Source organism: Artemia franciscana, chromosome 8, assembly GCF_032884065.1.
Source record: "Artemia franciscana chromosome 8, ASM3288406v1, whole genome shotgun sequence".
NCBI classification, from domain to species: domain Eukaryota; kingdom Metazoa; phylum Arthropoda; class Branchiopoda; order Anostraca; family Artemiidae; genus Artemia; species Artemia franciscana.
The window spans coordinates 4,562,752-4,588,451 of record NC_088870.1 but is presented as its reverse complement, the minus strand read 5'-3'; the positions used below and the strand labels follow the sequence as shown (position 1 = coordinate 4,588,451).

Sequence of the window (25,700 nt, the reverse complement as noted above, 5' to 3'; positions counted from 1 at the left end):
ACCAAGAATTTTATATAGGCTATAGTGGGTCAATTTTCGTAAAATTAGCGGCCAATTTCAACAAATTCAAAAACAATTTAGAACAAACAAATGCCCCCCCCCATCCAGGAAATATATATATATATATTTGTTGTAAAGTTGTCTTTTTAATTTGGTATATATTTATATATTTTATTTTTCTGGCAAATTCCGAACTTGCATCTCTTCCCTAAGCCACCAAAACAAACTTTAGTGTGCATGGGATTTCCAGCGTGCCTTTGACAAATAATAGTTTTTACTTGATGTCCTTCTTCAGGTATTGAATAGCTTTATTACTAGATATTCGAAACCAAAAAATTGTAGTTTGAGCAACGAGAACAAGATAGATTACTTTCTTAATATAATAGTGCTTTACATTCTTTTGTTCATGTCTCTGACGCATTTTTTACTCTGGAGCATTGGCTTGCTCCCTCTTTTTAAAATTAAGCCCTAAATTCATCTGTTCCCAGTTCTTTAGAAAACGAACACAAATTGAGAGATACAATTCAAATTTGAAACAAGAAAAATCGATTGTTGCCAAATTCATATCTGTTCCGTTAATTTTTATGGAAGTCATTTTAGGTGTTAATCTTAATTTAATCTCAAAAAGTAATTTCGATCTCAAAAGCAATAAAAAGATGTTCTAGCAATAAAAGGTAGCTTATTTTTAAAATTAGTGTTTTTAGAGCAGTTTGGACATTCACATAACCGCAAATTCATTTTATAGCTTATAAACAGACGGTAGTCTGGTCTAATATTTGAATTATTTGCATTATTCTTATTATAATTACTATTACTGGTGTCAATAGAACTTTAATTACAGTCTTCATTGTACCAACAAGCACTATCATTCATTAAATATTCTTATCATAACTATCTGAGTATTTTTCATCTCTGTCCTTCAATTTTGTTTCAATACTGACACTTGTATTATTTGCACTATTCTCATTATAATTACTATAACTGGTGTCAATATAACTATGACTACAGCCTTCATTGTACCAACAAGTACTACCATCCATTAAATACTATTATCATAACTATATGAGTATTTTTCATCTCTGTTCTTCAATTTTGTTTCAATACTGACACTTCTATTATCCGCATCATTCTTATTATAATTACTATTACTGGTATCGTTATAACTGTTACTACAGCGAACAAGCAAAAAGACCCATTAACTATTATTATTATGTCTGCATTTTTGATACAGCTATTGTTTCAAAAACAGCTTAATTATTATCCAATAAGTGATTTATTATTTGGAAATAAAGAAATTTTTTCTCTGCGTTTAGAGGTTACAACTGAATTTGTTCTTACCACTGCATGAACAGAAAATCGGTTTTGTAATTAACTTATATTTTTAGTGAAAAACCCACTGTATTTTAATTTTGGCGCCAAAAATTTTACTTTGAGATAAAAAAATACATCAACTTCAAGTCATAGCTTACTCAGAGGCAAGGGTTTATAGGTAAAACCCTTTTTTGATGTACAACATTTTAGTTTCAGAATCAATATTCTGCTTGGAGACAAAAATACGGCGTCTTTTCACATTAGTTCATTCATATATGTAAGTTTTTCTACTTTTACCATAAAGACGCTGAACTAATTTTGCAATGTTTTTGAACTAATTTTGGAAAAAAAAATCATTTTGGTTGAAAAAAAATTTGAGACGGAGACTGCTCAAACGTTTATCATAACAATTCATGATAAAGAACAGTAAGTAAGGAGCTACCCGGCTCAGTAGTAACCAAAACCCTAAAAAAACGGAATTTTGATACCAATATATACACCAAGAGAATCGGATTTTTATGCTGATTTTAAATATATAAGTTTTATCAAATTTAGTCTTACCAATCAAAAATTACGAGTCTAAGAAAATTTGCCGTATTTTCGAAAAAAGAGGGAAACTAGACGAGTAGCTCAAGCATTTTTATCGGGGGCAAGAGGGGTCCATATCTAGATAGTCAATGGGCATGGGCTACATAATAGTTTTGCTCCGAATTATTGGGGGACAACTGTCCCCCTTGCCACCTCGAAACGACGCTCCTGGGGGAAACACCCCCTAAAAGTCATCGAATCTTAATGAAAATCACAACATCATATTCAGTGTATCAGAGAACTATAGTGTAGAGGTTCCAAGCTTCAATCTACGGAAATGTGGAATTTTGTTCTTTTGTTTTTTGCCAGAAGAAAGATCACGGACGTGTGCTTATATATTTTCTTTTTTTCCCAGGGGAGATCGTATCGACCCAGCGGTCCTAGAATATCGTGAAAGGGCTCATTCAAACGAAAATTAATAGTTCTAGTGTCCATTTTAAGTGATCAAAAAATTCAAGGGCAACTATTCCCCCTCCCACGCTCATTTTTTCCCAAAATTATCCGATCAAAATTTTGACATAACCATTTTGTTCAGCATAGTTAAAAAATCTGGTAACTATGTCTTTGAGGATGACTTAATCCCCCACAGTCCCCGGGGGATAGGCTACACGTTTTGAACTTTGCCCAATGTTTACATATAGTATTGATTATTGGGAAGTATACAGACGTTTTCAGGGGGATTTTTTCCAGTTGGGGAGGGGATTACGAGGGAGGAATTTTTTATGGGGGACAAGAATTTTCTATGAAGGGGGCATCGGATTTTCCAGCATTATTTAAGAAACGATCAGAAATTAGATAAAAAACAAGTTTTTTCAACTAAAAGTAAGGAGTAATATTATAACTTAAAACAAACAGAAATTAGTACGTATATGAGGGGGTTTGCCCCCTAGTCAATAACTCGCTCTTTAAGCTTAAGTTTTTAGTACTTTCAAAAGAGCCAGTTATTCTAATTAAACGGCCTTTGTGATTCAGGGGTCTAGGGGCGAACCCTCTCATATAAACAATAACTTTTGTTTGTTTCAAATTCTAATGTTGTTCCTTACTTTCAATTGAAAAAACTTGTTTTTTATTTAATTATGTGCAGGAATCGTTAATTCTTTTTTAACTATTTAATGATCTTTTAAGTTTTTCAATGAATGGCGTTTGCATAATTCCTTAGTATTTTTTTTTTCATTTTTACCATTCTAAACTATAATGTTTAACTATTCTAAACTAATAAAGTTAACTAATTTTCTTTCTTTTCTTTTGACGTCTGAATGAACCATTAAAGCCAACAAGGCCAAACATAGATTATTCAAACTGACAAAATAACCCACTTTCGTAAATTTGTCACGAAAAATGTTGTCTGTCACGCGTAATTGCAAATTTGACATTGGTATACGTTATTGAAAGGGAAGTTCCCGAAAGAACGTGGGGCTGTTTCAACTGGACGTTAAGTGCATAATGACCTAACTTTAAAATAACTTGCGAAAAATGAGGTTTTAAGACTGTTCAAGATGTAACTCGATAGAACATTAGACGAATTTTGAATCATAAAAATACAACAGAAATCGTTCCTTTAAAAAAAAAACAAGACATTTCTTTTGAAGCATTAAATATAGTCTAGCCCTAGATCATTGAGAACTTGTATGATCTGCTCGCTACCTAATATTCTTCTAATATGTTTTTCTGACGGTCAATCCTAATGAAATATACCCAAGTAAGATAAAAAAAATATATTTTAGAAACAAGATTCGCCTACATATTTGCACATTAGGGGGGTTGTTAGGGGTAAAGTATAACGGGCCTGCAAGTCTTATGTGGTAGGTACATTTATTCTGCTTATCATGTAGCAAGAATTGTGTTCTAACTTCACACTATCCAATAGTTTACCCCCACCTCTAGTTTGCAAATATAGAGCCAAAATTATATATTTTCGATTTATTCTCTTCACTTCTCTTTGTCTTGTCTCACTCTAAGCTGAAGGAAACAAACAAAAAAAAATGCTTCTGCAATGCTTTATTAATGAAAAACTAGGGTGTAGATCAGAGAAGTACCAATGCATTAACAGTTTACCCCCACCCCTAATTTGCAAATATATAGGCAAAATTATATATTTTCAATTTATTCTGTCACTTCTCTTTGTCCTGTCTCACGCTAAGCTGAAAGAACGTTATTAAAGTAAAATAGATCTAAATAGGGATGAAACATTTTAATTGACAGTGAAACAGATATAAAATTATTTAACTGGATAATTCGAACACATATACAGTGTTCATCATCAGCAGTAAAACTACTCACTGCTTATACTGCTGATGATATCATCAGCAGTAAAACTACTCACTGCTTATACTGCTGATGATGAACACTATATATGTGTTCGAAATATCCAGTTAAATAATTTTATATCTGTTTCACTGTCAATTAAAAGGTTTCATTCCTATTTTGAACTGTTTTACTTTCGTCATGGAAAGGCAGTGTGGTCTTCGAAGTTATCTAAGAACGTTATTATCTGCAATGCGTTATTAACGAACAACTAGGGCGTAGGACGTAGATCAGAGAAGTGCCAATGCATTAACATTGGTTCTAAAAATGACGTCCGTACTTGAGAGGTCAAGCGGGAGATTCCGCGCCATTTTATCTTAAAAACAGTAAAATTTTTAAATTCAATTTTTATTGAAAAAGAACTGCACACGCAGTTATGTAGTTTTTGGTGATATTAAAAAAAACTAAACTTTTCAAGTAAACTGTATTCTGACCAGCTAACATGTAAACCTGTCTGAACAGTTTTCTGGATACAAAATCGAGCCCGGTGCTTTTTCGTTTTATACAAAGGCAATTTAAATACCCCTTTACATATTTGTCACAGAGAAACAGTGAGTTCTTGACAGAAAAAAATGGAAACTTTGAAGAAAAACATGAAAATAATTGAGAAACCAGAACGAGGAGGATATTCAGTCAGTGAAAAAAAAGGACGAAAAGAGAGAGTAGATATTTCGACAAAGACCTCCGCCAAGCCGTCCACAAAGCTGAAAAAAAGAGAGGGAAAAAACTTCAATTCAATATAAAATTAAATAAAAAAAAAAAAGTTTTTTTAACGGAAAGTAAGGAGCGACATTAAAACTTAAAACGAACAGAAATTACTTCGTATGTGAAAGGGGTTGCTTCCTCATCAACGCCCCGCTCTTGACGTTAAAGTTTGACCCTTCCTCTTAAGTCTACTTTTTAAAACAGTAAAAAACTAATGTTTTAAAAACTACAGTAAAACAGTAAGACCTCCGCCAAACTGTCCACAGCTCTCAAAAAGAGAGGGAAGAGAAAATAAAAATTAAATTTAGCAAAAAACTAAACTTTTGAAGTAAACTGTAATCTGACAAGCTAACAAGTAAACCTGTCTGACCAGTTTTCTGGATACAAATCGATCCCGGTACTTTTCCGTTTCATACAAAGATAAATGCTTAAATACTTCTTTAATTATTTGTCACAGAGAAACGGTAAGTTTTGACAAAAAGAAAATGAAAAATTTTAAGAAAAACATGAAAATAATTGAGAAACCAAAACGAGGATGATTTTCAGTCAGCGGAAAAAAACTGACGAAAAAACAGAGCAGATATTTCGACAAAAACCTCTGCCAATCCGTCCGAAACGCTCAAAAGGAGAGAGAAGAGAAAAAAAATTAAGTAAAAAACTAAACTTTTGAAGTAAACTTTAATGAGACAGAGAAAATACTCTTAATTATATGATATGAACAGTAATATTTATGGGTAATAAATATAAATAGCAGAAATAAGTAGTGCAAAGACTGTCAATAGTGCAATAATAAAGTATTATTAACAGAGATTTTACTCAAGACCCAAAAATTTTCATTCCTTTAACTAGCTTAATATTTCTTACAATTTTTTTTTTTTTTTTTTTTTTTTTTTTTTTTTTTTTTTTTTTTTTTTTTTTTTTTATCAATGCCTAGTTCTCAATGCAGTGTTGCCAACACTTTGAAGTAAACTGTACCGGTTTTCTGACTAAAATTTTACCCCAAGAGATAAATTTAAACCGTCTGAACTAAAATTTGCCGTAAAAAAATATTTTTTTTGAAAAACTATAATTTGAACAGATATTCAATTCGGAATAGACCAAGTAAAACCAATATGTACCGGAAAATTCAATTGTACATAAACATTTCCAAATGTGCGGCATTGTACAATGGCCTTATTATTGCACAAAAACTGGTACAATAGTACTGCGTTGGCAACGCTGAACAGTGGCGGTTTCCTTTTCTGATATACACTTAGGGATCAATGTAGTTGGTTTGAAGATTTACGTCATAAAAATTAACCAACAGAACTGAAGTACACATGTCAACCTTAATGGGACGGTAATGCCTCTTGCGCTCATGTTAAGGCTATTTTCAGCTAAATACATAGCATCAGCTTCGTCGTTTCTTCATCTCCAATAAATAATTTCAACGTGACAATTAGATCCATTAAATACAGCCAATTAACTTTAGTCTTGGCTCTTGTGTTTTTTGAAGATAATTAGCTGGTAACATCGTCTTCTCTTCATGGAGTCATTTGGAATATTTCTAAAACTCCACATGTTACTGAGATTTACAGGCTGAGATATTATTTCTTTAATCAAACCACCAATCTCTATAGTAACGAACACGTAGTTCAATAATAGACAAAGTATTAAAAATACACCCACTTTATTTCTTTTGTTTTATAACTATCATACTATCAACTAATAAAACAGGCTACTATAGACTACTAATACTACTACTAATACAACTAATAAAACAGGCTACTATAGATTACTAATACGCCAGCTGAGTAGAATCATGACGGGGAGGAATTAAACAGCCTTTATCCCTCCATACGTCTAGGCGGGTAGTTGTACGCAAAATCGGTCCGATTTTGTTTAAATAAATAAGAATTAAGTCATAATCAAGGACTAGCGAATTGCGTAGCATGGGTTTAATTACTGCCCTTTTAAATGAGTTTGATTGAAAGCAATCTACATGATCTCCAGCGAACCAAGTAGAAAGTGGTCATATTGAAACCAAAAATTCTAAAAAGGGTTTGAGCTCAGGGACTGGTCCAGGGATGATTTTATAAGATGGTACTTGTGTATCATACGCCACACACTGAAGTTTACGGTATGTATAGCTCGAGAACAAACCGGTTTCTTCGTTAGTTTCTTCATTACTTTAGAAACAAATTTGGGCTGTGTATTTACACATTATGGGGGGGGAGGGGATTAAAGTATAGCGGGTCTACCTGCAAAATCTGTTAGGTACAATTATTTTGTATATTATGAAGTAAGAATTTTTTTCTAACATCAAACTGTCCAAATACTTTACCCCACCCCCATCCATAATGTGAAAATATGTAACCCAAATTATATATTTCTCATCTATTCTGCCGTCTATGTCTTGTCTCAAGCTAAGCTAAAAGAAACTAACGAAGAAACCAGTTTGTTCTCGAGTTTTACACAACGTAAACTTGAGTCAGTGGCGTATAATACACAAGTACCGTGCTCATATTGAAACCACAAATTCTGAAGAGGGTTAGAGCACGGGGACAAATCCAGGAATGATTTTATGCGATGGCACTTGTGTATTATACGCCATACGCTCAAGTTTACGCTATATAAAACTCAAGGATAAACTGGTTTCTTCGTCAGTTTCTTCATTACTTTAGAAACAAATTTGGGCAGTATATTTGCACATTAGGGGAGAGCGGATTAAAGTATAGCGGGACTGCATGCAAAATATGTTAGGTACAATTCTTCTGTATATTATAAAGTAAGAATTGTTTTCTAACTTTAATCTCTCCAAATACTTTACCCCTACCCCCAACCCTAATGTGCAAATATATAGCCCAAATTATATATCTCTCATCTATCCTGTCGTCTATGTCTTGTCTCACGCTAAGCAAAAAGAAACTAATGAAGAAACCGGTTTGTTCTCGAGTTTTACACAACGTAAACTTGGGTGAGTGGCGTATAGGCCTAATACAGAAGTACCGTGCTCATATTAAAACCACAAATTCTAAAGAGAGTTGGAGCAAGGGGGCGGATCCAAGGGTGATTGGGACATGTGCCCTCTCCCAACAAAAAGGTTAAAAGTTGCGCTAACTATTGAATAGGAGAGGCGAAAAATACCAATGGGGGATCCAAATTTCATCGGTGCATTTCCTTCCCCAAACATTAATTCTGTATCCATCCATGGTATAGAGTAGGCACTTGCGGAGTATCTTCGGACCCGGTTCCCCTCAAATCCTGAGATTTTTACGACTTCCCCAGTATTTTGTTACGCATACGCATGCAATTCGCCTGTTTTTGAGGAGTTTCGGCGTCTCACTGAATTTGGAACGACAAATCTAAACTGACAAGGAAATGCAATTTCTAGAGAAACAAATGACCCCACGTTTACAACTGTGATTGGTTCTTCTGTATGAAATTTTAAGCCAGCAGTTAAAAGATCGACGACTTTTTGAGTCACTAAATTTTTTACAAATAGTCTTCTTAAAACATCATGCAAATATAGTTTCTACTTTACGCTTAAGATATTCCTGCAATAATCGAGGAGCCATTCCAGCCTCCCTCGCTTTCCCTAGGATCCATATTCCATACTTGGTACAAAAGTGTTATTCTAAATGCGGGAATCCTAGAGGTTAAATCCTCTCTCCATATTGATCAGAAGAACGTCTTACGGAAACTGGGAAAATTTGGCCCTAAAAATATCCTTTTTTAGGGCAGGGGCATCCCCCCCACAAAAGACTAACTGACCTACTACCCTACCCCAAAAGCTAGTGTGCAATGAAGTCATTCAGCATAAAAGTGAGTTCTGTAATTGACACTTTACTGAGGTAAGATATACAGTTTGTAGGTATACATTGTCAATAATTTGAAACCAATTTATAACCTAAATATTTTCACTAGATGGCATTTTGGCCCTTCTCATGCCCAAAACTTAGGTTTACAGCGTAAAATGGCCGAAATGGTCACTTTCCTGCGTGGCAATCTCTGTTGCTACTCCAAGACAGAGCTAGTACTTCTAATTTCCGTCAAAAAGAACCCTCCCCCAATATCCTACAACCACTGTTTCGATGTGATTGCCCCTGGGAAAAACAAAACAGATAACGAATAAACAAGCACCCATTCTACAGAAAAAAAAATTCTTGTCCTTGCACATAGAAACTTGGAAGCTTCAGAACAGGATTCTTGGGGAAGCTGAATGCGATACTGTAATTCTTATTAAATCTACCCCCTTTTAAGGGGTGCTCCCTTTCTTTCGCAAAATATGCGAATTTTTTCAAGCTTGTAACTTTACCAGCAATTTAATATTTAATGGAATCGTCATAAAAATAAACTCTTTTAGTTATTTTATTGTTATCAATTTTTTGTTTATTATTATTATTTAGGTGACTATACAGACACATTTTGTTCTTTACTCGCAGTTTTTACCATGAGCAGTTTGCTTGAATCAGTTTTTATCATTTCAAAATGCAATAGGTACACTACCATTTTCTGTCTAACCTTCATTATTAAAATTACGTTCAAGCTTCAATTAGTGGTAATCCAATTTCGTTTTAATTCCGTCCTTGTGTCAAAACCTGCATTATGTTCTCCAAAATATTCTCGCGGATTATTTAATCAATATAAAGTTTCATGCCCGTTACAGTTCTAATGGTGGCTATCCATACACAAGCCTCAAACTGAAGTGATTTTTTTTTTCAGTAATTTTCGGTTAGAAATAATATAGGCTTTCAAAAACCAGGCCAAACGAATATCGAATCGAAACAGGGTTAATTGCACAATAATACTTAAGCGTTTTGACTTTAAAAGAACAAATCTTTTATTGACAAAACTATCGATATTTTTCTTCCTTTTGTCAGAGACCAGACCGTTGTCTGTTTTCCTATCAACTCGACAGGACAAAAAAAAATATATCACGTGTCGAAAAAAGATTACGAAACACAATCAAAAAGAAGAAAACTTTTTTATGTTCTAAGAACGAAATCTTTCTTCTTAGAAATTTTCATTTTATGAGTGGTTTTGGGAGACCGAGAGGCACAGGCCAGTAAAGTTCCAACTTTATTTTCTAACACGTAATTTAAGTCAGGGTGAAGGGATTTGTGAGCTAATCTCTTCTTAGGATTCATTCTAACAAAAAAAACTTAGAAACAATGGGAAACTTCTTTTTTCTAATACAGTGGAATTCAATTCAATGGATATTTCGGCCCTATGTCCAAGGACAGTCTTCAGCAAAACACCAGAACTATATATATATATATATATATATGCCACCACACATGATGCAGTCTCTGCCGTGCTTGGTAAAGTTCTGATATGCTTGGCACACTTTTACCGCACTTGGCATGTGCCACCCGGTGTACTATATCTCTGAAAGTTCTCAAGCCCTTGATATTATTAATTTCATGAAGTTCTCGATTTGGAAAATAAAGAAAACAATGAAATTTGTGATTATTTTAAAGCCGTCAGAGCGAAAAGATTTTGATTTGTATAGATACGTACGTACGTGTATATATATATATATATATATATGTATGTGTATATGTATATGTATATATATATATATATATGTAAACAGTCTTCCTTTTCACCTTCTGTCTCTTTTTTTTTTTTTTTTTTTTTTTTTTTTTTTTTTTTTTTTTTTTTTTTTTTATGTTTGTGCTGTTGCATTGGTGATTTCTCTTTTCATGATATATATATATATATATATATATATATATATATATATATATATATATATATATATATATATATATATATATATATAAACTTACATCAAAATATAAGGATGGTGGGGCTGTTTTAAAAAGTTTTCTAACAACATTTTTAGTTTTAATTGTCAAATTTTGATGTAGTTTCTCATATACAGGGTGAGCCAAAAGTCACTGACCTTCTTTTCGATGTCTTTTTTAGTTCTTAATATTTCTTATTTTCTTAATATTTTTATTTGTTTAAGATCCTGGAAATTAATTATGGAGACATTCAGTACCGAAAAACGTACATTATATAACGTGATAGGGTATACATACAACTTACGGTATACGTACATGATAGAAAATAAGTTTCCATCGGCTTGACTTTATGATACTAAAATCTCATGCATATAACCGATAAAATAAAAAAGTTATTTAAAATTGAAATGGGTTAGTTAATTGTGTGTGTTTGTGTATGTATATATATATATTTTTTTCTGGTGTTGTGCTGAAGACGGTCCTTGGACATAGGGAATAAATAATAATTGAATTGAATTCCACTGTCTAGGAAAAAAATTTCCCAATTGTTTCCAAGTTGTTTTTGTTTGATATGAAAAGGCAGTGTGGTCTTCGTCGCTATTCATTCTAAGGGACATTCCTAGGATTTCTTGATATAATTTGGAAAGTAGATCTGGGGAAATTTCTTAAGCAAGATTCGGGATACTTTGGTCTGAACGCATGCTTTTTTTCTATTATCCCTCATTCGCTCTGAAAAAAGACCTTTGATACAACCCTCCATCCTTAAAATTTGTTGCTGGGCGAAATATGGTAAAGTTTTACTGATATAGGCCTAGATCACTAAATTATTGTGTGACATTATAGACTGACCGTTAATATGTTGCTGTTGTAGATAGTAGTTATATGTCATAAATGCCCGTGTTAGAAAATAGTGTGTGTTAAATAGTATCTTATAAATGTCTGCAGCAACGAAACATAATATAGATGATAGAAATTTCACATACCTTGACATCGGAGAATTACTGAAGAATTTGATGCTTTTTCATATACGAAAAACGTACAAATCATTCAATAAACACTGCTATAGACTCGTGTATATGCGACCACGCCCTCAACAATAACGTAAACATGGCACATGTCATAATGGGTTCCTAAAAGTAATGAAAAATTAAATCACAACAGCCAAATTTTCTATCCTGGATTGCCAAATCATCCTGTAACTCTAGGATGAGCAGAGATAATTTTATTTTAGTTTTACTTTCTGCGCTTCTTCTAAAAAACTGTTTCGTCATTATTTCCTATAGATAACAAGGTTGCCAGATTAAACGTTTATCCTAGAACGCTCCTTTCCAAAACAAACGCCAAAAGTACAAAACTCGGGATCATTTAGCCAAAATGAACTTCAACTGTTTGATGAAAGAGCCACAAATGATTCAAGCATTTCCTTCATTCTACTCCTTTTTATAAATTGTACAAATGTTTTTTTAAGTGCTTTTTTATAATTTTACATTTTTTTTCAAATTCCAGTTTTTTTTCGGTTTGTCCACATATTAAATATATTTGACCATAAAAAAACTATCTTTTTCCAGGGAAAACTAAACAGGGATAGTTAAAATTAAAATCAACAGAAAACGATCAATGCAGGAAGGCGAAATTGAAACTAACACTACATCATCTTGATTATAACCAAAATCAAAATAAAACAGAAATTACGATGATTGACTCGGTCAAATTTTAAAGGGAATGAAATTAAAGAACAGAAAAAGTAGTCTTTTAAAGGAGGACTTGGAAAAGTTTAGATCGAGTCACGGACCATTTGTGATACCATAGTGACGCCAAATTGAAAAAAGGCAAGATTTAGGAATGATATGTTTTTCTGTAATTTTAACGTCACACTTGGACTACAGATTCGGAAAATTGAGAAAACAAAACTTTTTCAAGATGTGTGTCCCCATTCAAAAAACACACAGTCCCCAAAACCCAAACCCAACCCAAAACCCAAACCCAACCCAAAACCGTAAACCCATGCGCAATTTCCATAGTCCAGCGATTCTCTAAGACGTTTCTTTTGATGGTTTCAAATTTATTTAGTTTTTAGGATAATATCACGTTTTGAGACTTTCGTCACTTCAGACTGTGAAAAAAATAATTGGAACCAATTAGTAAAATTTGACAACGTTTTTCGTCCGTAAAAGTTGAATCATAAAAAATCTGTCGATTCCCTATACCTTTTTAAGTTGTGTGGTCCCATATATTTTTAGCATATATTTTGCTAATTTTTAACCCAAATTTTTCTCTTTAAATTTGATACCAGCTACTATCAAAACCCCATATACAGGTGTTTTTAATTAATAATTTACAACTTAGAATTTAGATAAATGTGATATCTACGTTATGTAAAGCCCAACCCGTTCTCGAGAAAAAAGTTTCTACTTTTTAGTCTATTTTGAAAACAAGTTTGAAAAAATAATACTGATAATTTCTCGAACATTTTAACTAGTTAGCCATATTTTCTATGAAATCCTGAACTTTTACTGATTCCTTTATTATCCACGACGCAAAAAACTAACCATCCGATCACCTTTCATTGAACACTCACTTGCAACCGCCTTGAAGAAAATTGACGCCCTGCAGACTAAACAAGGCCAACATTTCGCTTCCCGTCTTTTTTAACACCTCGAAACAAAATAATCAAGCACTGGTCCCGAAGGCACTGAAGCGATTAGTTGGAGCGCTATAAAAAGGGATAGAAAATACCTTTAGAATTAGGGAGAAAAAATTAGAACTCTGATTTTGGCTCAATGCCAACCAGATTGTGTGTTTACCGTCTTTTATGGTTTAAGCAAGGATGATATTTGCCGCTTTTATGTAGGATGGAATAGGAACGTGGAACATTCAAAGTAGGTTGATTGTTAGATGAGAATAATCGATCCATTATCCTGCTTATAGAATAGGATTCTTTTGTGAAGCATCCATAATAAAATGGACAGAAAAATTATCGAAGACTTTAATTCTGTTAAGATAAGTCATAGCAAGAATATAGGAGAACAAGATATTTTTCTTCCGGCTATTTTATTGATACTGAACAAAAAATCCAACAAAATATAAATAGATTAAGATTTCAGGGAGGGACGCAGGCTCTGATGTCCCTCAGTAAGATGATCAATTTTTTATGCGACATTTTGAAAATATACAATAATTTCCTTTACTTATTAAAGGCCCTCTGCGGTGCCCTGAAAGGGGACCACATATGCTGTTAATTATTAAAAACTCTCATGTTGCCCACTATAATTTCTTTTGGAGCAATCGCCCGCAAATTGTGGTGATTTTCATAAGATACAGAGTAAAGCCCGAATAAAGCAAAAGCCACTGCACAGGAAGGTAGGAGTGACTTGTGAAGGCCAAAAGTACACTTTTACCAACCATCAAAAAGAAATGCTCAGGCTCGAAAAGCATACTTTATACCAGGTAGAAGGATTCAAGCTCACTCTTTCGCGCACATACCAGTTTGTTTGTACTTTTTTTAAGGAATTTTTTTTCCTTAAAAGGATTTTTTTATGGAAAATAATTTATTTTCGGATATAGAAATAAGAAAAAAAAAGAAGGGAAATGAAAATAATTATATGAAGTGAAAGACTAACTTAGACATCTGAACATGTTTCATCCTTCGGTGTCCAAAAACAAGGAAGAAGATGATGGAGAGAGGGATTTCGAAGACACTGAATTAGAGATGAGAACTAATTGAATACTTGGAATACATATTTAATAGCTCCCATCAACGAAACAAAAAGAAGCTAAAAACGAGGAAAGTAAAAATGATACCAACAATAAAAGAATCCTAGCTTCATTACTTTGTACAGGTTCAGTTAAAACTAACAAAAACGGTAATTCATGCCGCCCAAATAGAGGAGGCGCCCATTTTCAGAAATACGTATACCATGAGTCGTGTTTCAAGCGTGGCGGAAGTGTGCCAACGAGGGCATAAAGTGTGCCGAGTGTGGTGAAACAATGTGGCACACATGGCGTTCTGAGGTGTGCACCAGAGGGTGGAAACTGGGCATACCCTCAGTTCAGATCATATTATTCTTAGTAGAGGGCAAATTATATCTTAATGTGGATAATTGTGTTGCTGTATCGTACATTTTTACGTCTTCCTTTTTTCTGTTTTGCTCCGACTTGTCACCGATGCCACTGATCAGGTTTTCAAATAAACCAATAATATAATAAGATTGCCTTCGCCTTCTCGAAAGGAATACCCAGTTGTTCCACGTCAGTAAAACCTTCAAGAACGAATCTTCGGCTCACTGAAGAGGCTGAGAAGGAAATCCTATTTCCATCCCTTCCCTAAATATCAAACACTCATGAACTCAGGGTACTGCTCTTCTACAAGATTGACACTTTCTAAAATTGATCTATAGTTCAAATAAAATCGTTGAAAGTATTTTCGAATTCCTACTTTCATTCCTTCAATTCTTGTAAGGCGTGAAATATAACTTGAAGTTAAAATGGGTCTATAGCCGTTTTAATTTTGGGCGAAGAACGTCAAGCTTGACTTAAAATTTCTTAAAATCTTGGCATCCCCCTGGTCCAAGGGTCTGTGAAAAGTAGACTCTAAGACAGCAAACCTTTTCCTCTTTTCCAAAGGAAACACGGGACATGTGTATTCAATCATCCGTAAGGACAGGGATTTTCAGGCCAAATAAGCAGGGGAGGAGGATGGTAAAAACTTACCAATACCTTTCCAGAGCCTAATTTTGAGGGAGCATCACGCCACTTGGTGTACATCTCCGAACGTTATGGTGCACCCCAGTTCCACCACACACGGCACGGTTTCCACCATGTCTAGCGTACTTCCGCCACGCTTGGAAAGAGCCACCTGGTGTATGTGGTTTCTGAAAGTTGGAACCACCTCGCCTAATTTAGCACGTAGATCCTTCCGTTAAACTTTCATTGGATAAAGACAACCGAAACACGACTTTTCAAGAAGTGCATCCAGGAGGGCGGCGGCCCTCTTACTTATATTTTCAGTTTTCAGTAGACAAACCACTATGTTTGAAAATTACAAACTTATTTTTTTTAAACTTGTTTTGAAAATACACTAAAAAATAGGACATTTTTTTCTTGAGAATCTATGGATAGAAGTGAAAACGAGGGCCCAAAACAAATTGGGTATTACATTGTACATATATCAAATGACCTAAGTTACATATATTGAAACGAAAAAAGTCAAGGAGTTGAGGAAAACAAGCTAAAAATACCCGTTATGTAAAAATCAACCCGTTTTGCACCCCTCGTTTTCACACATATTCATAGATTGTCAAAAGAAATGTCTACTCTTTATTCATTTTGAAAATAATTTTAATAAGAAAGTATTCTCTAAGTATTATTTTCAAATTTTTAGTCTTCTTCTACTTTTAAAAAGTTTTTAGTCTACTCTGGAAAAAAAACTTGTCTTATCTAAGATTCGAATACAGCTTGCCCCGGCCACAGGCAAGAACTCTTTCCGTTGCGCTATCAACTCTTATGTAATAGTGCTTTGTTTTATACCTTCTGCTGTGCTCAATCGCCCGTTTATGCTGTTTTACATAGACAAGGGGGAGTATACAAGAAGGGGGCATTTTTATGGTATATTATTGCACTCCCACCGGAAGTGTATCTACTGTTAAAATTTGGAAGTAATTCAACATTCGGGGCGGTCAAAATATGAATCACAGAATTTATGCGACAAAAATACAAATTACAAAAATACAAGAGGTAAGTTAAGAAAAACAAGTTAAAATAAAAAAAAGGAGTTAAAAATGGAAATATTCAACTACTAAGTCGATTTTCTTTCCAAACTCCCTTCAGTAGTAACGTAACTTTAATCTAAAGGGGAAAAAATACATTTCAAAGGGATAGAAACTTAAATTTATGGCAAAATTTTTTAAGCCAAGTACCTCAAGGCCGTTTGAGGAATACGTGACGAAATAAATGATTTAGTTTAACCGCATACATTAAATTTGACTGTGGCGGTTCTCGTGTACTAAAATCTGCTGGCACATCAAGCAGTTTACATTGAAGGGCTCCTCACTTTAAAACACTATGTACACCAGATAGCACGCACTCAAGCAGTATAAGTATGCCCTTCGTGGTGGGGAGAGACATGCCGTGGTGGGAAGAGACACGCCGTGGTGGGAAGAGACACGCCTTAGAAAAACAAGTGCTGCTCCGAGAATTACACAAGGGGGCGGAGTGAGCAATTCCTCGGTTTATACTGGAATTAAAAAAAAAATCTCCCGTAGTCCTTTCTCTCCCTGGTCTTAAGTATTAGCTACGTTGAGCTATATTATGTATATTTCTCGACGATAAAACGATAATGACAATGGACATGTGGGCTGTATATAAAGGTTGCATGTTTCAAAGTCATCATGCCAACAGCCATAAATCTACAGAAGTGTATAACCGAATTTTTCTGAGAGGTGAAGAAAATCCTTCACACCTATCTTGTGGATTTTCTTTAGGGGTGTCACTACGGGGGGAGGACACAACTACCCTCTAGGGATGGAAAAATAATTTATTTCTGGTGTTCTCATCGAAAAAACAAAAAAGCCCCCCCCGTAGATTTCTAAAATATTTGTTATGTATCTTCATTGAAAAAATCTTTGTCCCCCCTAAACTTTCACTGATTGGTGCTCCCGATTTCTCTCCCCCCGCATACAATTAACCTATAAATAAAATTACCAATTTGCAATATTTGGAATTCTTTTTACATTTATTTTATCTTCAGATACATGATCTCTCCTAATTCGACACCAACGATTGCAAGTTTCAGTACAACAATAATTCTTCATAAAATAGAGAACCCCCTCCAGATTTCCCTCCCCCAAAATACAATTAGCCTATAGCTAATCATTAATTGGCGATATTTTGCCTTCTTCTTTATTTTAAGATATCTATTTATTCCACGCCTTCGATAGCTATTTTTCAGCAGAACAATAAATCGTGATATTTTCCATAAAATGGAGGATTTACCTCACAAAACGAATTTTAGGATCTTGTGACATAACGAAGGCGTTCTTTCAAGTTGTCTCGGATACAAAAGAAGAAGTGAATCTCACGCCTTTATGTCGTTCTCTTTAAGTGCATATAAAACCAACCTTTCTGCTGTCGTAATTTTTAAGGCTTGAACAAATCCTTTGTTTCTTCCTTTGTCACGAACTCGCTATGTTTACAGAATTGTGACGTCAAAAGTCATTTTGCCAACCGGTTATAGTTAAAAAGAACAAATGACTAAGCCGTGTTTTAATTAAGTACGAAAATAGACTCCAAAAAGTATTTGCTGAAATCCTTAAAAAGATCAAATTATATTATTTTTAAATGCCTTTCCTCAGAGATGCAAAATTTCTTAGGATTTTTTTTTGTACTTCCCTATTATATGGTACACATTCGAGAAGTGAAGTTTGGTGAATGCTAATGAAATATAACAAAATACGATGAAAATACAATACTTTAGTAACAAAATTATGAAAATTACAACAAAGAATTATGGTAGGGGAGCCGCACAGAACGCATTATATCAAATACCTAACCTAACCAAAATACCAAGTAAATATTTAATCAAAATGTAGTTTTCCACTGAGCCAAAGCTAATTGTATGGTATAAAGACCATGAAAACCGGTTTTTGTCTCACCTTTGCGATCCAAATATTCGAGTGTGTACCATATATTCTGGAAGTGCCTTTTTTTTTAGGAAATTATGGTGCTTTCACACTAGGGTAAGCCGTTGAATCTTTCACACTAGCATAAGTTTCCGTTATCTTGTGGAGCAAATTTTGTCCACAACGTAGCCAGTTCCAATTAGATTCGAGCTCTACAAAGAATTTTGCGTTAATCCAGTTTATGGTAAGGCATGGAAAAGTCAGCGCAGCAGCAACACAAGTGATTTTCTAGATAAGCAATTAATACATTTTGAAAATGAATTAATAAGCTTTTCCTGGAAAGCCTACGCTTTCATAGAAATTACGTACGTGGTGTGAAAGTCACTTTGGAAATCGGTAAACTCAGCATTAGAAAGGAAGAAGAAACAACGAAAAAGTGATGTCATAGGATGTTCCCCTTGTGACGTGATGTGAGGGGGGATCTCAAGATATAAAAAAATACACGGAGACAATTTTAAATGAATAGGAACTTATACTGATTTCCAAAAAATACATTTCTTCAAACAGATGCAGGCTGGCAAAAATACATAGGAATAACAGAAGATGAACCCCAGGGGTCGGGATGCCAAATGGGCAGAGGAATGTTTTATGTAGCAATTCCCCCTATCTTTCATCCCCACTTAGATTTTGAAATATGAATTTGGTTATTTAGATTGAAAAAAAATTGCCCCTCCTATATTTTTACAAACACAATTTGTATCTCCGCTTAAAAATTGGAAGTAATTGCTCTTTCTCTCTTTTATTTTCGTGAATTAGCACCTCTTCTAAGGATAGAGGGGATATCTCACAATCGAAAAATATACGATGCTCCATAAATCATTAGGAGTGTGTCTAAAGACAGAGACGCCAGGAAAGCTGCGCTTGCGCTAAGACACGTATTAAAATTTAGCTTGTTACATGTTACCAAACATACTTTAACCATACTAACAAGCAGCAACTTTATTTTTTCTCTTTAGACACAGGCGCCATTAGGTAGGGGGAGAGAAGTGTCAAAAGAGGGTAATTAGAAATAACTCGCACTGAAGTCCTGGTAAAAACAAAACGCAAGGTAGAAGTTACCCCCTCCCATGGTAAAACTTTTGAGTATGTACTATTGTGTTTAGTAGGATAGATTCTAAGGTATTTGCATATTATGAACGACAAGGAGTCAACCCTTGTTATTCCCAGTTATCCCTTAATATCGATATTGTTTAGTATGCTCCATAAACCTCACTATACCTCATCTAGTGTCGATGGAAGAGGGCATTGTTAAAATACACATTTAAAACCCTAAAACGATAAGAGCTAACTATCTTATTGATAAAGAAGTAACTAAAAGCTACTTCTAATTGAAATGCGTTTTTACGGCTTAGAAGGCATTCAAGATGTCAATCAGGGTTCATCAGTGAGTTACCAAAACATAAGGCCTCTTGAATTGTGTATCTGGGACTTAAAAGGGGATTCGAGAGGTAAATCAATCAAAGTCCTTGAAATTTCTCTTTTGGCTCTGTTTGGCTTCGCACGGTTTACAAAAAGCTACGACTTCTTGAAATGCGTTTTTACGGCTTAGAAGGATATTCAAGACGTCAATCAGCGTTCATCAGAGAGTTACCAAAATATAAGGCCTCTTGAATTGTGTATCTGGGACTTAAAAGGGGATTCGAGAGGTAAATCAATCAAAGTCCTTGAAATTTCTCTTTTGGCTCTGTTTGGCTTCGCACGGTTTACAAAAAGCTACGGCTTCTTGAAATGCGTTTTTCGGCTTAGAAGGGTATTCAAGACGTCAATCAGCGTTCACCAGAGAGTTACCAAAAGACAAAGCCTCTTGAAATGTGTATCTGGGACTTAAAAGGGTATTCGACAGGTAAATCAATCAAAGTCCTTGAAATTTCTCTACTGGCTACGTTTGGCTTCGCACGGCTTCCACACAAATAAACCCGCAGAGCATGAATCACAAGCCTCACATGAATCACAAGCCTGCGATTCTTGGCCCTAATCTGTGAAAGGCTTCATTGAAATAATCTTCAACAAAAGAAGCGGCTTCTTGAAACGTGTTCAGGGGGTTTAGAGGGGTAGTCAAGGAGTAAATCGACCTAATTTTTGACAGAAAGTCAGAAGAGCGTTTTTAGGGAGTGTGGGAGGGGAAGGGGTTTTTAAATGGAAAACAATACTCCGAGAAGAGATTGGAGCTGATTGTGTTTCAGATGGGCTTCATAAAAATCTTATGAAACGTGATTTCAGGAGGTTAGTCAGGCAATTAATTGGCCTTGTTCCTTGACAGCTGTCCTCTCACAGGTTTTAAAATATCTTTTTTGTTTCTTATATTTAAAATAAATCAAAATCCCCCTTTGTCCAGATTCTGAAAAATACCTTTTGTGTTTTCATTTTAAATAATTGAAAAACTTACCTACTCACCATTTTCGCGAATTGCCACCACTAGGTCTGATATAACCAAAGCAACAACAAGTTACGCTGTTCTGGGGTTTCAAGTAAATCAATCAAATGCGTTGACACTAAAATATCAAGCAGTACAAACAGCGGGCTAATATGATTTAGCATGTGAGAATCATTTTAGGATAACAATGACAAGTTTTGCCTTCAACAATCGCATGCTATCTCAAATAGGAGACATCTTCACAAAGACCCAAAATAAGTTGCGACCGTTTTTAAATTTCAATTACATGAAAAAAAACATTTTCAATTGAAAGTAAGAAGCAATAATTAGAACTTAAAACGAAGAAAAATTAATCTGCATATAAGGGAGGCTGCCTTTTACTCAATCTCTTTACACAAAAGCCTTGAAGTTCTTTTCTCATTCAATTCAATTCAAAAGTCTTGGTTCTCATTCAAATTCAACAGTCACAAATTTAGCGTAAAGAGCAAGGGTTAAGGAAGGGACAGCCCCCATCATATACGGAATAATTTCCGTTCATTTAAGTTTTAATGTTGCTCTTTACTTTCAACTGAAAAAACTGAGCTTCTATTGTTTTTGTTTATTTTTATTTAATTTCTGACCGCTTTACAATCACACCAGGAAATCTCTTTCTCTTCAATCCCCTTGAAAAGTTTTCCCTGGAAAATTATCCCAAAAAACTTTCCTTCCCATGGGATATCCACCCTTGCAGAACATCTCCCATCCCCCCGCAAAAAAACGTATATTTGGCCATAACAAATGCTATATTTGAATAATGGTCCAATTTCGTAACTTACAGCCCTTTCCCCAGGGACTATAGTGAATCAGGTCATCCCCAAAGGTACAGTTATTGGGCCTTTCCACTATGCTGAGTCAAGTGACTATGTCAGTATTTTGATCAAATGTCTTAAGAGAAAAGGGGACGTGGCAGGGCGGTTAGTTGCCCTCCAATCTTTTTGGACATTTAAAAACGGCACTGGAACTTTTGGTTCCCGTTCGGATGGGCCCTTTCCTGATCTACCACTGGTTCGAGGACATCATCCCTGGAAAAAAAAATGCGCGTCTGTGATCTTTCTTCTGGCAAAATATACAAAATTCCATATTTTAGTAGATAGGGGCTTGAAACCTCTACGCTAAGCATTCTGATATGCTTAACCTGATGGTATAATTTTCATTAACAATACTTGACTTTTTGGGGGTGTTTCCTCTCTTTTTTCAAAAATCAGATATATTGACTCAGAACTTTTGATGGGTAACGTTAAAATTAATGAATTTTATATGTGTGGAATCAGCATAAAAAACTGATTCTTTTGATGCATCTATTGTTATCAAAGTTCCGTTTTTACAGCTACGGTATTTGTTTGACAATCAGTATATGATATTAATTGGTACTTGTGCATTATTCAGAACACACTCAATAAGTGAAGTTAGGTTAGGTATCTTCTATCACTATGCGTTCCTTCTCGTAAGAGTATAAAGTCACGTTGTGTCCATTGACGAACTGTTCTGTTGTGGGCGACAACCCCTTATCCTGGAAAAATAAAATTGCCTCTTTTTCAGTCTTTGGCAAATCCCAAATCTTCATTTCAAAATCCATGTTCAGACACTGTATTCTATCGCTATACGTAGCAAACTAAATTGAGTTTTGTATTTGTGGCTATGAAACCGGCCTTTCTCTTAAAATGTACCTGCATAGTAGTTCGTTTCACGAAAGAACCTAACTTCACTTATTGAGTGTGTTCTGAATAATACACAAGTACCTATTACTTCTTAGAGAGCTAACTTCATTCTATTCGGAGTAGAAGTTCTTTCGGCAATTAAAACTAGATATTAATGACTTCGATAATTCTACAAACTAGACGTAACTAAAATATGTCAAGCTTCCTTCCTTGAGGGGGAGGGGGTAAACAGAGGAGGAGGGATCGAAATAAAAGCTAGATTTAAGCTAGAAATTTTTAGTTATTCAAAAGAGATCCTTTGGTCCAATATTGGGGGATTCCCCTGTATACAGACAAAAGGATGTGTTCTTTCTTAGTCCTAACAATTTCCCTGTCGCTTTTTCTCGTACATGTTATCTACCTTGATTTTATCCCCCTTATTGGATTTGTTTGAATCAAATGCGATTGCTTCTATTGGAAAAGTGATTTCCGATCTACCACCAATTTAGGAAAAACAAAGGATAACGACAAGGAGATACTAGCTACAAATCCAGTATGCCTTTTCGGCAAGAATAAATTTGGGTTTTGCTTTCATTTCAAGCGGGATATAGATCAAAATTCCCCTTGGAAGTACTAAAGACAATGAAAATGAAAGCGGATTATTTAATTGGAACTGAAAACCTGTATATCGTGCAAAAATTAGGGCAGATGAAAAAGGCCTCCAAGCGCGGTTAGGCCATTTTTGTAGTAACAGGGGCCAAATATAGGAAAATATTATTTGGTCAAAAGAAGATGTTTGGTCAAAGATTGTTTGGTCAAAAAAGAAGTTTGGTCAAAAAAATGGTGAAGATAATCTAAAACACATTGGAACCAAACATCTTAAAAGGGAATAACTTTTATTTGAAGGTGTAGTTATTTTGTTGGGAATCTAGTAGAACGTTAAATTTCATTTTTACTTAGAAATAACTTTTTCAAACTTCCGTAATTAGATTTGCTTATTTTTACATGGCTGTACATGGTTTTATTGACGAAAATGTGATACTGCCGAAAATCTCGGTTTTTTGGTACGGATAGACCTAAAATGGATCCAAAGGGGGTGAAATATTTTGAACTCCTTAGTAAATACAATATTTTTTTCCTTTAAGGAGGGAATAAGATTTGCTTCGCTAGAGGCGGTTTAAGCTATCGACTTCCAATATTAACCCTTATAAGGTAATATCAGGTGTCGTATTCAAACAGCCAGATTTTACCGTCTGCGAGGGGTGGGAAACAGCCATGCCATCTAGTGGATTCAGCAAACCTATGTAAGCTCATGAAAAAAGCTGCTTCGACAGCAAATATTGAAATCACGACGGATATTTAACGACGTCATGACGGATTTTTCACATGTATAAAACTAGGCGTCTTCAGCACTAAAAACAGAAATAATCTAAGACATAAACAATTAAAAGAAAAAAGGGTTAAAATGTAAAATTCAATAAATAAAATCAAACTAATACATATACAAATGCTACTCCTTGATCCAAGACAATACAGATAATTTACACTTTAAACAGCTCAACGGGGATATCTGTCTTCCCTTTTCTGACATGTGATGGAGGAATAATGCAATAAGCATAAAAAATACATTAAAGACATAAACCTATGAAATTAAAGTTAATTAAAAAACAATAAAAAAAAACTATCTCTCATCATGGAATTATATAAAAAAATAGTTGCTCTTTTCTCTTCGATTAAGAGTGAGATTACTTTAAATCATCTTTGTCGCCTGGTAATCAAACAGTACGAGCAATACCAGAAATCGAAAATACTAGAAGAGGGGTCATTCAAACTGGAATTTAAGGTTTTTTTTACCTTTTTTAAGTGACCAAAAAGATTGGAGGACAACTAAACCCCCTCCCACACCCATTTTTTCTCACAATCATCCGATCGAAATTTTGCGACAGCCATTTTATTCAGCATAGTAAAAAGCCCGAATATCTATATCTTTGGAGATATCATGACCATCCACAGTCCCTAGGAAAAGGTCTTTTATAAAATATGTTGATTGCTTACTGTTATTAGAAAGTATCCATGCATTTGACGGGGGAGAAGGAGGGCGAATTCCCTGCCCTGCCACGGAAAGATTTTCCATGGGGAGGGAAGTGTCATATGGTGAATTTTTCAGGGGAGATTTTACACTGGGAGATTTTCCCAGAATTTCTATACGAAATTCTTCTTATGTCTTGCTTTATCTTTCCCGCCCAATTTTTACGTGTGGAGATCTTAAGGCTAACTATCCGGAGTAAATTTTCATCTAGATTGAACTGAATAGAGAATATATCTGTAGGAAGGAGGGATATTTCCGTGTATGTGGAGTCAGATTTCCTGGCATTATTTGAAAAGAGATAGTCAACTAAATTTTTTTAAATAAGCTTTTCAACTGAAAGTAAGGAGCAAGATTTAAATTTAAAACGAACAGAAATTAATACGTATATGAAGGAGGTTGCCTCCTCCTCAACATCTCACTCATTACGCTAAAAGCTGAATCTTATCCCAATTCTTTAAGAACGAATCCTGAAACACAAGGGTTCGTTTAATTAGAACAATACGAAGCTTTTTTTACGTACTAAAAAACTTTAGCGTAAAGAGAGAGGTGTTGAGGAGGTGGAGCCCCTTCATATACGCAATAATTTCTGTTCCTTTTCAGTCTTTTTGTTGCTCCTTACTTTCAGTTGAAGAAACTTTTTTTATTTAAATAATATCTAGAGGCTTACATTTCACTTTAACTGCTGTGGTGATTGAATGTTTGGAGAGGAAGCCATGGTCTTTGTTGCCGGCTTGAATACCGTCGCCCTTCAGAAGTGCCACGAACTGCAACAAATTTCCTCCATTTCAGAGCTTCCAAACTTCGGAACTGGAATTCTAAAAAAAAAGAAAAATATTTGGTGGAAAGAATACTAAGAAGAATATTCTTAGGCCACATAAAATGGATTGATATATAATATAGAATAAAATAAGACTTTCAATAGATTTCAAGCAAGATATTGTTTTTATTTTCAACACATGTAAATGACAGAAATGTTTACAACTGAAACTTCAGTTTGATAGAGGTGTGGATGTCAGATCCATTTCTGGGGGCCTAGAGCTTAGAATAAAGAGGATTTTACAGCTGAACATATTGATCATCGTGCACGAAGTTCTTCAGAAAGAGAGGTCCTCAAGCAATCCTTAATCAGGTTCTATGATTTCTGAGGGGGGGGTCCTAACAATTCTTAGTGGGGTTGCCTGATTATTCGAAATTTTCTTGAGCTATCTCTACGATTTCTTAGCTCAATCATTTGCCTTGAACACT

General features: G+C 34.7%; 1 long non-coding RNA gene across 6 annotated transcripts in view; it reads right to left on the bottom strand.

The window, feature by feature from the left end:
- The window catches only part of LOC136029892 (uncharacterized), a 268,714-nt gene that overhangs the window by 57,787 nt on the left and 185,227 nt on the right, over positions 1 to 25,700 (bottom strand). For 3 of the 6 annotated variants that reach the window (XR_010618134.1, XR_010618133.1, XR_010618138.1), the window contains 2 exons: positions 25,123 to 25,270; positions 10,626 to 11,770 (listed from right to left, as the gene is read on the bottom strand). This is a non-coding gene — a long non-coding RNA (uncharacterized LOC136029892). Of the gene's footprint in view, positions 1 to 10,625; positions 11,771 to 18,289; positions 18,469 to 25,122; positions 25,271 to 25,700 lie in introns of those variants that run through there. The other 3 variants (XR_010618136.1, XR_010618135.1, XR_010618137.1) reach the window with 2 other exon arrangements.